General features: G+C 38.6%; 2 long non-coding RNA genes across 3 annotated transcripts in view; one reads left to right on the top strand and one right to left on the bottom strand.

Annotated features, from left to right (window-relative positions):
- The first annotated feature begins 1915 nt into the window (after positions 1-1915).
- Positions 1916-17579, top strand: part of LOC309488813 — a 32835-nt gene continuing 17171 nt past the window's right edge. For both annotated transcript variants that reach the window (XR_014202278.1, XR_014202279.1), the window contains exon 1: positions 1916-2159. This is a non-coding gene — a long non-coding RNA (uncharacterized lncRNA). The remainder of the gene's footprint in view (positions 2160-17579) is intronic.
- LOC309488816 lies at positions 7087-12867 on the bottom strand. The gene is made up of 2 exons (XR_014202282.1): positions 12727-12867; positions 7087-10681 (listed from the first exon to the last, which is right to left on the bottom strand). It is a non-coding gene; the product is annotated as an uncharacterized lncRNA (long non-coding RNA).

Below are 17579 nucleotides of genomic sequence, written 5' to 3'. Positions count from 1 at the left end.
TACTGCCGTCTCTCTTCAGGCAGCACATCAGAAGTTGAAGCTGAGCCTACTGTTATGTAAGAATTATAAAATCTTTCTATCTATTTTAAGACTTCAATCTTGTCAAGTCTTTTAGAAACGACGATGAGCTGGTTTTGATCTCGGATCACTTAGTGCATGGATTTGATTGCATTAAAACCTTAAATGATGATGCCATTATTTTAAAGATTTTTATTTGTTTTTTTGTTTTTTGTGTGGTTGCGTAATGCCCTCTCTAGCTCAGCACAAAAACATGCCTTGACATCTCCATCTCTTCCACATAAACTCTAATTATTGCTAAACCTGACACCAGTGATTTATGAATGATGACTTAGCAGATTTTATATCATACTTGTATAAACAGTTTCTACCTGCATCTGGCAAAACATCACATTAAAACAAAAAAACCTATATATATTCAAATATTTAAAGGGATAGTTCACCCAAAAATGAACATTCTAGCATCTTTTACTCACCCTTATGTTATTCCTGTATTACTTCCTTTCTTCTGTTGAACACAAAAGAAGATATTCTAAAGAATGTTTCAACTATTTTTTCCATATAATGAAAGTCAGTGGGGTCCAAAACAACATTGTATTCCACAGAAGAAAGTCATACAGGTTTGAAACAAGAGGAGAGTGAGTAAATGATTACAGTTTTCATTTTTGGGTGAACTATCCCTTTAAATACAAATTCAGCAGGGCCAGTGGACAAACACCTTAACCCAGCTGTGACCTTAAATCCAAACCAAATCTTCACCAAAATCCTACTGTGCATGCTGTGTTTAATCCCTTACATTTACATTAGCCATAAAAGCAAACCAGCACGCTGCAATGGCTGTGAAAGGTCTACACTTACAACTTAATGTCACATGAAGTGGGGAATGAGACAGTTTTGTTTTACTTTCCTGGAATTCCAGTGTTGCAGATCTCTAGCCCTTTTCCAGAAACCCTTCAATACTTCCATAATATAAACCCACAAGTTTCACTAGAACTGCAAAACAACCTGCCCCCTTCACCAGCAGGAGATGGAGAGACCCAGAGGAACATTTTACAGCTCTTTCATAGCCAATTAATGGATTTGTCTCAGATGTTTCTCCTAAAATTCCTTAGTAGCAATAAATTATACAAAATTGTTGACATGCAGCAAGAGATTACAGCTATAAAATGAATGTGATTCGAATAATAAATATTGTGATGAATATATTTGGTGTCGTGGCAAATCTGAGCTCAATTTGAGAAATTATTCTCTTCAGAAACTCCAGAGACAAATCTAAGAGGCCAAATGAAAATCCGGTCTTCATTTACTCATCTTCCTCGTGTCGTTCCAAAACTGATTTTCTTTTTCTGTTGAACATAAAAGAAGATGGTTTGAGAAACATGGGTCTTTGTTTGGTTTACTATCAAAGTCTATGGTCTCTGATGTTGTTTGGTTCCCAATGCTTTTCAAAATATCTTTTGCAAAAGAATGAAATGCATACAGGGGTATGAGGTGGAATAAATGATGACAGGATTTTCAATTTTTGGTCAAACCATCCCTATACACAATTTGTAATGTATTTAAACTGGAGAGAGAAAAAGAGATCTAAAAGAAATCTCATTTTTGTTGGGAAGTGATGAAGAAAAAGCTGAGGGAAAGAGCAACCACATAACTGAAACAGAAATAGATGAGATGGAAAGAATAGGGAATCTGTGAGCGAGTTGGTGAATGAGCGAGCGAGGGAGGGAGGGAGAGATAGGCAGAAGGAACTTGCTGCCCCTGGTTGGTGTTGTGTAAGACTTGGCTGGCTGTAGCAGAATAACACTCTTATTCTCTCAGTGCTTTGAACTCTGGTACCCTACAGCTCCGACCACCCCTCTCTGCAACAGCAAGAACTCACACTGAGGTGCTCCTCTCTCTCTCTCTCTACCTCTCTCTCACTCTCTCTATCTATTTCCCTCTCCCCTTTCCTGCTGTGTCGCACTTCTCTTTCTCTTCCCATAAGTCGTATGTACCTCTCTGCTCCGTTCTCATTTGTCTTTCACTCTCTCCCACATGTAGTTGCCTGCTTCAGATGTGTCAGTGTACCCTTCACATATGAAGAAAGTTTGTGTTTTCTGTCCTGATGGACTGGGAACCCGCGTGCACAGCTTCTTCGTCTGGTAAGAACCACCTGCAACACGTCTGTGCCGTGCAAATTTGTTTTATAATAGTTTTATTTTATTTTGTAGGAGCTGCTGCATGCATGTATTTCAGGTTGCATCTTCCTAAAGGCGTGTGTAATGGTGTTTTTCTTGTGCAAGTGGTTTTGTAACACACACATTGCTTCCTTGTTGCATACGCGCCTGTAAGCAATGTCTATGTTGTTCAGACTGAAAGTGAATCCACGTGCGTGTGATGGGCTCACAGCAATGCTTGGGGTCTGCCTCTGTGTTGATCAGAGTCGATAACGGGTGATGTTTCGTGCTGTGTCTGTCTGTCTGTCTGTCTGTCTGTCAGAATGGCAAATCGTGTTTAGGATCGGTTGTCATTTCACGAGGCTGTTGGAATGAACGAACCCGTTGACCCGCGGTTTAGCTGACGACACGCCCCTCTCTCTGTCGTCGTCGTCTTGATGTTGTTCTCTTCTCACTCACACCTTGTGGTTTTCCCTTCGCCTTGCTCCGTCGCCGCTTTTTTATCTTCTATCACACAAATGTTTACGTTAAGCTTCTGTCTGACATACAGGTGCTGGAACGGCCACAGACAGATGCTTCAAACATCTGGTGGGTTTTAGGGAGGGCTCACTAACTGTGAATATCCCTCTGCGTCACACGCGCGCTACGCAGTTGCTGTTTCAGTTGGCACCGTCTCTGGATTCAAGTGCTGAAAAGAATGTACTAGAAACTTCCTCTGGAAAAAGAACTTTCCTGTCCTAAATGTAATCTGAGAAGGTTTAGTGACTTGTTTTTTTTACGGTTTGGCATGTTGCTGTGTTTCTTGTTATCTGCTAGAACTGAAGCGACACCGTGTGGTTGGTTATGTAACAGACGAACCCAGTGACCCCTCGGATTCATTGAGGTTTACTAGGAACTGATAAATTAAGTTAGTCATGCATAGACTTTAACTGTGAGCTAGAGTTATATATTATATATCTACATAAGGGATATTAATTATATCAACACAATTGTCGGACATTTATTTATTTGTTTGTTTGTTTGTTTGTTTGTTGTCTGGCATTTGATTTTTATTGGTTAAAATTGTTTCTACTTATTTTAAGATTAGTATTGCTATAATCTAGCACTAATTTAAAAGGATAATGGTGGATAATGGCAAATATTATCAGTTTTGTGTACATGTAGAACAGATATGTGTGTGTTTGTGCATAAAAATGAATGTGTATTTGTTCATATTTTACATTGTTTATTATACTGTTAATTAATTTAAATTAATTCACTTTAAATTCATTTAACATAAAAACGATTTACATTTTTAGTTGCTGGTTATGTATTTATTACATATAAAAGCTGAAAAATAAACATTTAGATTTTAAGATATAGAACATTTTAAAACAGACTTATCTAATACATTATAGAACTTCATTTTGTTTTGTGTTTTCCTTCAACTCTACACAATGTCCAGAAGATGGCGCCATAGACCACTGTGAGTTTTTGGCCCTGCTGTTACTAAAGAGTGCCATCTGAGACCTACACATTTTTACTCCACATTGTGTTTAAGAAATGACTAGACTTGTTACCTGTCGTGGCCTGAAACTCCTAAAGGGGGCATTTTAGAATTTTCAACACATGGATTTCTCTTTTCTAGAAAAATAATTCTTTCTTTTTAGCCTGTGAAGGTGTCATGTTTTCCAGTTTGTCTTTTGTGACAGAGCAAATGCACGGATCCATTCATATAATACGCTCTGCGTATATGATATATGTCATCTCTCTCTATACTTTTGAATACTATAGTAGTTAATTATTGAGCATGAACACATACATTGCTGGAAGAAAATACAGTTTTAGTGCAGGTTCTGATATATCTAGGTGAATCTTATGAAAACTGTCAGAAAAATCTGGGTCATCCAGATTACACTTTGCATAAAGAAATAAAACCGGAATCAGTTATTTTCATGTCAGTTAAAAACCTTTGATGCTTACATTGCAGATTCATTATCATAATAATTTTACATTTTAATTTGACTTAATGCATTTTGTGGTCACATTGAACTCTTTCATCTTTAGTATTTTTTGTTTAATGAATTTTTTTTTTTAAATCCGAAAAACGAGTTTGAGATCTGCTGCAATGTACAAAAAAATGATAATGATTTTATTTCAATTGTAAAGTACAACTGTAAACAAGTATACATCATGGTGGCATTAGTTGTATTGAACTTATTTACTCCTGATATTTTTTTAAAGGTCTGGACAGGGTGGGTTTCATTTCTGTTTTACACAGTATTCATTATGAGGAGGAAAATGAGCTTAAATGTTATGAAAATAATCTCACAAAAAAACTACAATGACTACTTTAATGCAAAATATAAATTCTTATTTTTCTCCCCTTTTTAATGTGAAATATAACCTGAACATGTTCCCAATTCATCATCGTTTAGCGCGTTTAACACATTTACTTTAACAACCAAATGTGTTTTAAAAGATTTTTTACGTTTTCTGAACATCACTGACTGTTTGATCCACCGAGTTTTGATTAAGTGATGAAGGACACACACATTTAGTTCTCGGTGTTGTCCAGCAGAGGGTGAAGGGTATAATTATTTAAAGAGGACCTGATGTTAATTCAATCCCACTCTTGTGAAGTCACTCTTTCCTTATGGACCTGTCAGTCCATCAGAAATATAGAAAGGATACATAAAACTGTGATGAAAATGTTCAATATAAATTTATTTGAGCTGTAAGTTTTTACTGGTCTCTAATGAATGACAGATGACCCACATCGCCAGCTCGTTCGAAGCCGCTAAAGACCGTTACTAACTGAACGAGCGCTGTGATAAAGGTCTTTATGAAGTTCTCGTGATTTGTGTTTTGTCTCTGTATCTCAGAGACTCGAGTGAGTCACAGTTCGACCCCAACATCTCCCTTTGTGTCTCTCAGTGGGAGGCAGGACCACGTGTACTCTACCCCCTCGCAGGAAAGTCAGTTGTTATAACTTCAACCAGCGGGCACTTTTATGGACCTTTGAACTGGTCTACAGACCACTATTTTATTCAAGTTGTAAAACATCATTCCTATTTCGTCTTACTTTCTATTTTAGAGATATTAACTCATCTTTAAGTTAAATATACTGTGATGTACTGTAAATCACGTCCATGATGCGTATAAAAAGAAGAAAAAAAGTATATATATAATGTAATCTAATAGTATAAAATAAGCAAATAATATTTATATATATCACATTCCTTAGTGTTTACATGACACCTTGGTACTTTATGAAATACCATGTCCAGTAAACATGGCATTGTCATGGTACCATGTTCAAAAAACACAGTAGTAGTGATTTTTGTGAATGTATTGCTGTCAGTAATGGCTGTTGTCATTGCACTTTTATTGTCAGTTTGGAAATTACCACACTTTACTGTAAATCAACAAATTTGACCATAAAAACATGGCATTGTATTTCAACATTTACACTTGAATGTAAGCCGTCATTTAGGCAATCTCTCATAAAAAGGGAGAGAGAGTGTGTGTGTGTGTGTGTGTGTGTGTGTGTGTGTGTGTGTGTGTGTGTGTGTGTGTGTGTGTGTGTGTGTGTGTGTGTGTGTGTGTGTGTGTGTGTGTGTGTGTGTGTGTGTGTGTGTGTGTGTGTGTGTGTGTGTGTGTGTGTGTGTGTGTGTGTGTGTGTGTGTGTGTGTGTGTGTGTGTGTGTGTGTGTGTGGCAGTTTTCCTCCTCATAGCCAGTGTATTCCTACAATGTCATTTTGCCGTAATCAGCTTTGAAACACTTTTTTTTTTTTGTAGGATGTGAGGAAAAGGGCCATTAGTCCATTTGAAATAACGCAGCTGGCATCCATCAATAAGGGAAGTACACTGCATTTCTCTATATAAAGTTTTACACCGGCTATAGAAAGTGATAAATGTGTTAAAGTGTTCACAAATTAAAAAGACTTTTAAATAAAACTGCAGTTGGTGCCCTGAAGCTGTAACAAACTATGACAATACAAATATCAAGATTTTTTTCTTGTCTATGTTTATCTTGTCTTGACATGTCAAAGAAAGGCTTAGTTTCTTCTGCGTTTCAGTGTTTTATGTTTAGTGCTTTTTGTGTGTTTTGTGTTCATTTTCAGATTTGTTGTTTACCTGATAAAAAGTTTTACATTTGTGCAATTTTATTTTATTATTAAAATTGAAATATTATTAAAATATAAATAATATGATTAATATACATTTGTAGTTGGTTAAAACATTTAACAGAACAATTAACTACTTGTAAACTGTTAGTGTTCAGTAACTTGCACGAATACACATTTATCTTGCTATCCTAATGTGGATGTGCCTTAAAATAATTTGAATGGGTTTCAAATGACTAGACACATTTTAACCAATCTCTAAACCTTTCATAAAAAAAATTGAATGTTCAAAATAAAAAAAAATTAATGTCAGGTTTTATTTTATTTTTTTCATTTTGAGGTAATCCCCCAAAAATCGTTTTTTGTGAGTTTGTTAACTTGTGGGCATATTTTCAAATAAATTTGTTTAGGCTGGACACACACACACACACACACACACACACACACACACACACACAGACACAGACACAGACACACACAGACAGATACATATATATATACACACACACAGATACATATATATATATACACACACACACACACACACACACACACACACACACACACAGATACATATATATATATATATATATATATATATATATATATATATATATATATATATATATATATATATATACACACACACAAACTGATGTTTGTTTCACTATGTTAGTGAAGACATTGCATAGACTTCCATTGATATTCATATCAAGTAAATTATATTTTCTATCATCTAACCCAACCCCTAAACATACCAATCCCAGAAACGTGCAAAACACTAGATTTAAATAAAAAAAAAATTCTAGTGAAACTTTTTACGGTTGTCATGATATTTCACTATATAAATGAAGACATTTCTCTTTTGCAATTGTCGCAAGTATAGCCAAACCTGTACACACACACACAATTAGTAAATTAGTAAGTACAAAATTACACACACTATTTACCATGATCCAGATTCTGAAGCCCATCTCACTGTTTTGGGAAATTCTTTTTGTGTCTGACATGAACTTTGCTAAACTATCCCAAATCCACTTGCAGTCCTAAACGTGAACACCACTGTCCAGGTGCACACAAATACACACTCCGATACCTCACCCCACCCTGCTAACCGAGCATGTCATTCATGATTGTGGGTGAGTTTGAGCTGTGAGTCAGATCTGTACCTGCTCAGGGCCGTAAAACCGCATTTTAGACACACGAAAGGAAACAGCCAATTCATATGGGTGATGTGACAGGTGTAAATGTGTGCAGACGTGCCTGATTTTGTGTTAAAGGTGAAGCAGTGCTGATGTTCGGCACGAGATCCCAACATCTTTTCTCTCAATTTTTAACTAAATGTTTTTTAGTTTTTTTTCTGTTTGTGCTTAATCATAGACAAAAGCTCCTTTTATATTGTTTTTGGGATGAATGAAACAGGCGCTTTCATTGATTCTTTTTCTCATTCACCAGAAGGACTATGACATGACACGCATCCCACGTCTGACTTACTGCTGATAAAACAAAGGGAAATTTGTCAATAGCTCCTGTGTTTATGTCTGTGCATGTGCATGTTTGAGTAAGTTGAACTGTTGTACAAGATTGTAGGTTTGTAGTAGGCGTTCTTTTTCTGCTGCTGTATGCAAATTAATTAGGGGCGAATCCCTGTCCGCAATCCCGTTGGAAGTAGCTGCTCATTTGCATGTATTGGAGTTTACAGCGTATTTATTTTGAATCTTAAAAATGTTATTTAATATATTTTATATTTTTGTGACATAAACATCACATTGTACTACCACAGCTAAAATATAAACTCTTTTTGTGTGTTTTCAGCTTGGCTTATGAGCTTAGCATAGCGAACATATTAGGAAAAGCTCTTTTGATTATCTAGAACGAGATAATGCACAACATTTTTGATTGATAAAAGGTGATAGGATCTGGAAGGGGATTTCCTAAATCACACCAAACATTGGCAACTCTCACTAGGAAATATAATATGTTTTTTTTAGTTTTTTTTTTTAGGTGAGGGTTTAATAAGAAATATGCTAGAATCATCCGTATCATCTGAATTCTTGGTTATATCCTGTTGCCCTTTAAAACATTATTCAGTAACAATTTACATTTAATGTTTCATTTGTGAACATTACTTAACTAAATGAGTTATCACGAACTAACAATGAACAATACTTCTACATCCTTTAATAATCTTAATTTCAACATTTACTAATGTTTTTAAACCAAAAGTTGTATCTAATAACATTAGTTATTAGGGACATGATTAATAAATGCATTAAATCTTGCTCATTGTTTATGTTAGATATTATAATGCATTAACTAATGATACCTTTGTACATTGACTTCACTTTTCAGTTGCAGTTCCTGTTATTTGTCAATTTATGATGTCACCTGCAGACCATTGTCTCTAAATATGTGTAAGAACATACTCCAGTAGCGAGAGAATCTGGTTGTTTGCCTTTCTGAATAGGAGAGTTTGGCAGTTCTGTTCATGATGAGGCCAATAAATTATGAATTACAAAGGCGTTGGTGTTTGTGCCGCTTGATGTCTTTCTAGAGCAGGACACTCCCTTCCCTCCCGACAGATCAAAACAAATTAGGGCATAAATGGCTGGACTTTTAATTGTCTTGTAATCTTGTGATGCATGAAAGACCAAATGTGAATGTAACCAGTCAATCAATGCACATTGTGTCTGTTTTAATGCCAAGTATAGTCATAAGAATTGTTTGAGGTCTGTCTCGTCGACGGCCTCACCTAATTGTCCTTGGGCCGGACAGCATGTGTGTGTTCCGGTGGCATTGCAGTGGGTGGAGGAAATAGAATGAGCTCATGTGGTTGAAAATCCCACATTGATAAATCATGGACTAACCCCCACGCATGCACACACACACACCCAACCACACATTATTTCAACCCGGGGGACGTTGTCTCATAGTCAGTGAAACACACACATACACTGTCCAGATTGCAATCCGAACATTCTCTGTCATCAGCGATTGATCATGCAGCCCAACGTGATTTGGATGATGTTTCGTACACAAATCAAGTAATAATGAATTTCACAGAAGCTTTGTTGGTGCCACAGACACTGTCTAAGCTTGATATAGATTTTTTTTTTTTTTCTTAACTTTGCATTCTTTTAGTGTGTGTTTGTGTGTGTAGAGAGAGAGAGAGAGAGAATTGAAAGTTAGGTAATCAATACATTTTCCACTGAAGTAGAACAAAATGTGAACACGCAGACTGTTTTAAGTTTTGTCAGTTGTGTATTGTCTAATGTTATATTATTATATTATCAACCTAATCCATGTTTTAGATGGTTGAACAATCTACTTTGAAAACAGCAGGTTTCTTCAGTTATAATAAATATGTAATAAGTAATAAATAAAATAAGATAAAAAAAACATCATAAAAATGACACAGTTTTAATAAACTTATGTGAGAATATTTGTCAATTGTCAGTCATACATAAATGAAACGGGTAAGAAACCGGTAAGATTTTTGTAAAAAAAAAAAAAAAAAACATGGCATAGTTTATTATTAATGATTTGCATCTATTTAATTAAACTTAAATCATATTTTCATAATGCATTTATTCAGTTGCTTTGATTCATCAGAAACCTATTAACTGAGAAAACAATTACATTTATTCAGTTTATAAGTGTTAACATGTTTTAAATACGGCTAGCTGTGGAACAAGCAATATTCAGTTAGTGAGACTGTATGATTTTTTCAACAAATTGGATTTATTGAGGAAAAATATAAATCTGGTTAGTGTATATTTAAAAACATTGTTTATGAGTAGTATTGCAGAAATCCTACCCGTTTTCTGACAAATATGCATCACAAGTCCATTAGTTTATTAACTATGTTAACAGTGTAATCCAAAACATCTTAAAATTTGTATGCAATTCAAATACACAAATCTTATATATTTACGTTTTCACATACATCACAGTTTCACTTGTATAAAAAAGGTATGATAAGTGATCCTATGTTTGTTTTTCTTATTATGTGCTACAAATTGCACATGTGGTCAGGCTTTGTTTTTCTCCTGTTTCCTTTGAGATTAAAAATCAACATTAATAAAAGTCTGATGGGCTTAATAAAGAAAACGTTTCTCAGATTAGCAATAATACATCACTTTCATTTTTCATAGCTCCGCATCAGTTCGAGAGCAGTTCACAGATCATAAGGGAGGGCTGCCAGACCCCACGTCCTTCCCTCCCATGTGGCAGAGTTGGCTGCATCTTTCCCCTGTTTGAACGTGTACACTTTACTAGTGATCTCGCCTGTCTTTATTGCACGGCCCGGGTTTCTGTGGGCCGCCACAAGAATGTCCGCTATTTTCTTTCCATTATCCCATGGCTTAGACTTCTGGACCGGTGTTTGGTGCAGATGGGCTATTGTGGAATAAAAGACAAGTATTAGGCCATTTTATAGACTTCACAGTTGCTGACATAATTCAACTATTTTTCCCCCTGTGGAACGTCAGGGAGGGTAAACGACTCCCTGTGTGGAGGCCGTTATCCCAACGCCCCTCTTGTCTCTTTGTTTTCCTCGCATCTTCTCACATTCACTCCCCTTTTCTCCACTCATCCCTTACTCTTGTCTTGTTATTGCTAGACGATTGCGAACTCCCACTCAGATTAAGAGCCAAGTGCCTGGTTCTCAATTTCTGCAGTCCAATTTAATCTATTACTTATAAATGTATTGTATAACTCCAACATGGCTGCTGCAAAACTTAGATTTACACCAGACTCAGAATATCGAGGGTAGATGACATGACATTTTAAAATTATTTTATTGCCTGTAAGGTAAGAACAATTATTTAGACATGCATTTTATTTAGAAAACTTAGTTTAAAAATGTATATATTCTAAATCTAAATATATATAGTTGAAATCTCCTTGGTAATCAAGATAAATGTACTTTTCCAAAATTGTGTAATACGTTTTCCAGTGTTGCTGTACTTCATAGTTTTTTTTAAATTCTTGTATAATTGCATGCAGTTGTAATGTTATATATTAATTCAGAGAATTTATATCATTTGTCACTCCACAGACTAGTAAAAAGCTATTAAAAAAAATTATAATAATTGGTGACAATTTACTGCATCTGCAATTAATATATTTTGTGGGGTGCAAAAGTCCATTAGTGAAAATGTTTCGGTTTTGCATTGTGATTTAAATGATCAGAATAACAATTTGAGTGAAAAGGTTAAAAAAAAATGTTTTAGTATATGGTTTTTCCCTTTTTATTTTACCTAAATATCATGTTATCAATATAATTCGGTGTGTCAAATGTACTGAAGTAATCATACAATAAATTTATGTATAATCAAATAATTCCTTTTCTTAGTTTTAGATCTTTTAAAATGCAAAAACTTTTTAAAACCATTTATTTCTTGTTTTTATATAGAAAAAGATTATTGTGGTCTCTTTAGAACCCACTGAATATAAATTTGAACTTCAATTTTTTGTTTTTCATCAACTACCTTCAAACACTGAGAGCACCTAATCTTTAAGGATGTATACAGAGTAAGGAAATGAATTATTATAACTTCAGTTTATGCATTCATTTAAGTAAACACACCTATCTTCTATTCACAACTCTGAAAAGTTAAGACTTTCATTTAACACATGTTCTGCTCTATTTGTTCATCTCCCACTATATTATTTCTACACACAGATGAAGACAATGAGACCTCTGAACGTGAAGTTGAAAAGAACACCAGGTCAGAGGTGAACACTTCTAATGCACGCAATACAGTCAGAAATGCTCATAACTTCTCACATTTAATCACTTAAAGATTTTTTTGGAGCTGCCTCACATTTACAGGGCCTATAAGCGAAAGTCATTCTGTGCATTTTGATAGTAAAACTGAATTAGGTTTAACTACATCTGTTTCTTTTTCTCTATCACAGTTTTAAAAAGTGAAATCTTCATTGTTAAACAATTACAACATCTTCCTTTCATTTGGCGTAATGGGCCGTTGCGACAAATCCTCTCTAAGGTGGAAACTGAACCTCAGAATCACTTGCGTTGTTGCGTAATGCTCACAAACTCATTCGATTTGAGGAAGCTCTCGCCTTTGCTCAATATCAGGAGTACTCTGACTCATTAAAGCCTATATGAAAACCCTGGAAAACAAGTGACAGTTTGGTATGATTTCTCAGATGATTCAGACTCCAAGAAGCATTCCTGACTCGAAAGGAATATGCCCGCCGGTGTCAATGCCATTATTAAAGGATCTGTTTCTCGGTCCTGGGTTACTCTTGATGGTTTTGCCCTACTTTGTACCGGAAGTCAGATCCCCGCCCTGTTGCAAAAGGCCTTTTCAGCATTCAATTGCATAATCCTCCTCTGGCTTGTTTGTAGAATGTGCGTCAGCGAGCACTCCTCTCTTACACCCTGGTAAATAACCAATCAGTCCTAAACAAACTACCTGAAAGAGCCACGATGTTTACACAATAAAAAGGCCAATGGCGTTGAGCTTTGCTGAAGTTCCATGTGAGTTCTGTGTCGGAGAATGTATCGTCGTCAATTCAAATATTGTGCTCTTCGCGATTTGTCGGGACAGGCTGGATGTTGGTCATCAGCTGTGCGTGTGTGTGTGTGTGTAAAGATGTGTTGAAACAAGCTCAGGATTTATCATCAGAATTCCGTTCTTTCCTTCATGTGCTAAGTCATTCAGATTTTTTTTCTGACTCCTTTAAGGGGAAGAAACACGGCAGAATCAAAACAAACATGGCCAACTGCAGCTGTGCTCATGTAAAAGTAATAATAATATCAGACGAGACTTTAATCGTCACTGTAACTATTTTACGTCTTCTCTTTACATATATTAGAGCATAAAACCCATTTATAGCTACTGTATGGAAAAATACATACTGTGATATTATAAATAAAATCATTGCCAAAATTAAATAATTGTTTTTTATATTGCAAATTGCTAAAATATTATCAAAAAAAAAAAAAAAATGAATTAGGTGTGTCTGAAAACAATTGAACAATTTTCAGAAAACGATATGCTCATATGTTTTCTTCCTCATAAAAACTAGTTTATGTAAAAAAATATATATATTAGGCCTACATTACATATCATTAATATTTTAACGTTGCACGTCAACTTTTGTAAATGACATTATGTAAAAAAAAAAAAAAATGTTTTTTAAAAGTATGTAAAACATTTTTTTTTGTCATTTTTCCCCTTCAGGGAACCCCTTTGTTGGTTATCAGTTCCAGTTTGAAAGTATCATAAAAGTACCATCCTCCCTCAAAGTACCATAAAAATACCCTTTGTGTAAATGTAGTAATCATTCAGCTGTGTCTTGAAAATATAAAAAATCTTTTAAGTTTTATGCAGAAATAAGATTGTTAGAAGATTAACAAGAGACCCTCTTTTTATGCTTTATTTGTTAGTTTGTTTGTAATGAAATTGTATTTTTTTTATTTGTTTAATGTCGACAAAGGTGCGCTGTGTCGCAGATGATTGAGGTATCAGTGTCCCAGTGTTGACAATAAAGGCCATTGCTAGTGCCTGGATTCACACCTTAGGGAACTAGGTAGGGTTTCAGAGCTTCTGATTAAGGTCACGGGGTCACTCTGCATCATCTCTCCCACTCTCACCATGCATACCTTACATGGAGCCACAGTTGGCTGGTGACACATCATTTCTGTATTTGTGATATGAATGGATTACAGAGAAGCAGTGAATGTGTGTGTTTCTGTGCTTTTGTTGTGTGTGTGTATAACGGAAAGTTATCTGATGCTCATTCATGCTTCTGTGGCTTTTTGGCACAGGTGCAGGACAATCACCCTTATAACGGCCGTTTCTTCCCCAGAGTTTCTTTTCCTCCTTTGATCCGGGGCTCGTTTCTGCCCCCCTGGGTTTCCAATTATCACCTCCCTCCATTTCGGTCTCCCACTCATGTGTTACTAGGGTTAATGATGTGACGCTCATTTCTGTCTCGATCTAAAAGGTTATTCAAATGCTATTTGTGTGAAACATTACAGCATTACACAACCTCTATGGTCTGATATGTTTTAAATTTCTGAATTAAATACTATTTTGTTGTTTCATTTAAAGGCTGAAATATTTGGAGAAGAAATAGATAGAAAATATGAAACATATATTTATGTATACAGTACTGTGCAAAAGTCTTAGGCATGTTAATATCTCTCCTCCCCCCTCTCCTCCTCTCCTTTTAACATGCCTAAGACTTTGGTGGTCGTTGAGGAGAGATCCCCTGAAATGCATGATATGATATGAAAGCGCTATATAAATGCCTCATTCATTCATTCATATACAATATTATACTATTTGAAAAACTTTAGTGTGAAAAGTTGGTGTGGCATCACCAAACATGCTATTTTATTGTAATGTGACAAGTAAGCCATAAAGCGGGGAGGACTCATATAGACCCTCATCACTGTGGTTATCAAACATTCATTTGTAAAAACAAAAACATAAAAAACAAAACAAAAACATAATGTATTTGTGATGTAAGGAAAGTATTGTATACTTTAGTACTTAATTATTGTACATTTTCAGAATTATTATTTTTGGAACAAATATTAAGCCAACATGAATACAAATATCATGAATACAGAAGAAAAAAACTGTGTGTGTTTCAAACTGATTTTTGAACTGATTTTGTCTTCTTTTTAACCAGCAGACCGTTGTGCTTAGTGGTGCGATAAAAAGTAAAAAATCTAATAAAATATTGCATATTAAAAAAATATGTTGATATTAATCCATCCATCCATCCATCTTCTACCGCTTATCCGGGGCCGGGTCGCGGGGGCAGCAGTCTAAGCAGGGATGCCCAGACTTCCCTCTCCCTAGACACTTCCTCCAGCTCTTCCGGGGGGACACCGAGGCGTTCCCAGGCCAGCCGGGAGACATAGTCTCTCCAGCGTGTCCTAGGTCTTCCCCGGGGTCTCCTCCCGGTGGGACATGCCCGGAACACCTTCCCGGGAAGGCGTCCAGGAGGCATCCGGAAAAGATGCCCGAGCCACCTCAACTGACCCCTCTCGATGTGGAGGAGCAGCGGCTCTACTCTGAGCTCCTCCCGAGTGACCGAGCTTCTCACCCTATCTCTAAGGGATCGCCCAGCCACCCTACGGAGAAAGCTCATTTCGGCCGCTTGTATCCGGGATCTTGTCCTTTCGGTCATGACCCACAGCTCATGACCATAGGTGAGAGTAGGAACGTAGATTGACTGGTAAATCGAGAGCTTCGCCTTGCGGCTCAGCTCCTTCTTTACCACGACAGACCGGTACAGGGACCGCATTACTGCAGAAGCTGCACCGATCCGCCTGTCAATCTCCCGTTCCATCCTTCCCTCACTCGTGAACAAGACCCCAAGATACTTGAACTCCTCCACTTGAGGCAGGAACTCTCCACCAACCTGAAGCGAGCAAGCCACCCTTTTCCGACTGAGAACCATGGCCTCGGACTTGGAGGTGCTGATTTTCATCCCAGCCGCTTCACACTCGGCTGCAAACCGTCCCAGTGCATGCTGGAGGTCCTGGTCTGATGAGGCCAACACGACAACATCATCCGCAAAGAGCAGAGATGAAATCGTGTGGTCCCCAAACCCGACCCCCTCCGGCCCCTGGCTGCGCCTAGAAATTCTGTCCATAAAAATTATGAACAGAACCGGCGACAAAGGGCAGCCCTGCCGGAGTCCAACACGCACCGGGAACAAGTCTGACTTACTGCTGGCAATACGAACCAAACTCCTGCTCCGGTCGAACAGGGACCGGATAGCCCTTAGCAAAGGGCCCCGGACCCCATACTCCCGGAGCACCCTCCACAGGCCGCCGCGAGGGACACAGTCGAATGCCTTCTCCAAATCCACAAAGCACATGTAGATTGGTTGGGCAAACTCCCATGAGCCCTCCAGCACCCTGTAGAGGGTATAGAGCTGGTCCAGTGTTCCACGACCGGGACGAAAACCACACTGTTCCTCCTGAATCCGAGGTTCTACTATCGGCCGGATTCTCCTCTCCAGTACCCTGGCATAGACTTTCCCAGGGAGGCTGAGAAGTGTGATCCCCCTATAGTTGGAGCACACCCTCCGATCCCCCTTCTTGAAAAGAGGGACCACCACCCCGGTCTGCCAGTCCAAAGGTACTGTCCCCAACCGCCACGCGATGTTGCAGAGGCGTGTCAGCCAAGACAGCCCCACAACATCCAGAGACTTGAGGTACTCGGGGCGGATCTCATCCACCCCCGGTGCCTTGCCACCGAGGAGTTTCTTGACTACCTCGGTGACTTCAGCTTGGGTGATGGACGAGTCCGCCTCCGAGCCCTCAGCCTCTGCTTCCTCAATGGAAGACGTGACGGCGGGATTGAGGAGATCCTCGAAGTATTCCTTCCACCGTCCGGTGATATCCCCAGTCGAGGTCAACAGCTGCCCACCTCCACTGTAAACAGCGTTGGTAGGGCACTGCTTCCCCCTCCTGAGGCGCCGGACGGTTTGCCAGAATCTCTTCGAGGCCGACCGATAGTCCTTCTCCATGGCCTCACCGAACTCCTCCCAGGCCCGAGTTTTTGCCTCCGCAACCACCCGGGCTGCAGTCCGCTTGGCCCGTCGGTACCCATCAGCTGCCTCAGGAGTCCCACAAGCCAGCCAGGCCCGATAGGACTCCTTCTTCAGCTTGACGGCATCCCTTACTTCCGGTGTCCACCACCGGGTTCGGGGATTGCCGCCTCGACAGGCACCGGAGACCTTACGGCCACAGCTCCGAGTGGCCGCGTTGACAATGGAGGTGGAGAACATGGTCCACTCGGACTCAATATCTCCAGACTCCCTCGGGATCTGGTCGAAGCTCTGCCGGAGGTGGGAGTTGAAGATCTCTCTGACAGGAGATTCGGCCAAACGTTCCCAACAGACCCTCACAGTACGTTTGGGTCTGCCGAGTCTGTCCAGCTTCCTCCCCCGCCATCGGATCCAACTCACCACCAGGTGGTGATCAGTTGACAGCTCCGCCCCTCTCTTCGCCCGAGTGTCCAAGACATACGGCCGGAGGTCGGATGAAACAACCACAAAGTCGATCATCGACCTCCGGCCTAGGGTGTCCTGGTGCCATGTGCACTGATGGACACCCTTATGCTTGAACATGGTGTTCGTTATGGACAAGCTGTAACTAGCACAGAAGTCCAATAACAGAACACCACTCGGGTTCAGATCAGGGGGGCCGTTCCTCCCAATCACGCCCCTCCAGGTGTCACTGTCGCTGCCCACGTGGGCGTTGAAGTCCCCCAGTAAAACGATGGAGTCCCCAGTC

Source organism: Leuciscus leuciscus, assembly GCF_965113295.1.
Source record: "Leuciscus leuciscus genome assembly, chromosome: 24".
NCBI lineage: Eukaryota > Metazoa > Chordata > Actinopteri > Cypriniformes > Leuciscidae > Leuciscus > Leuciscus leuciscus.
Note: the sequence above shows the minus strand (reverse complement) of the source record. Positions and strands in the feature narration are given on the sequence as shown.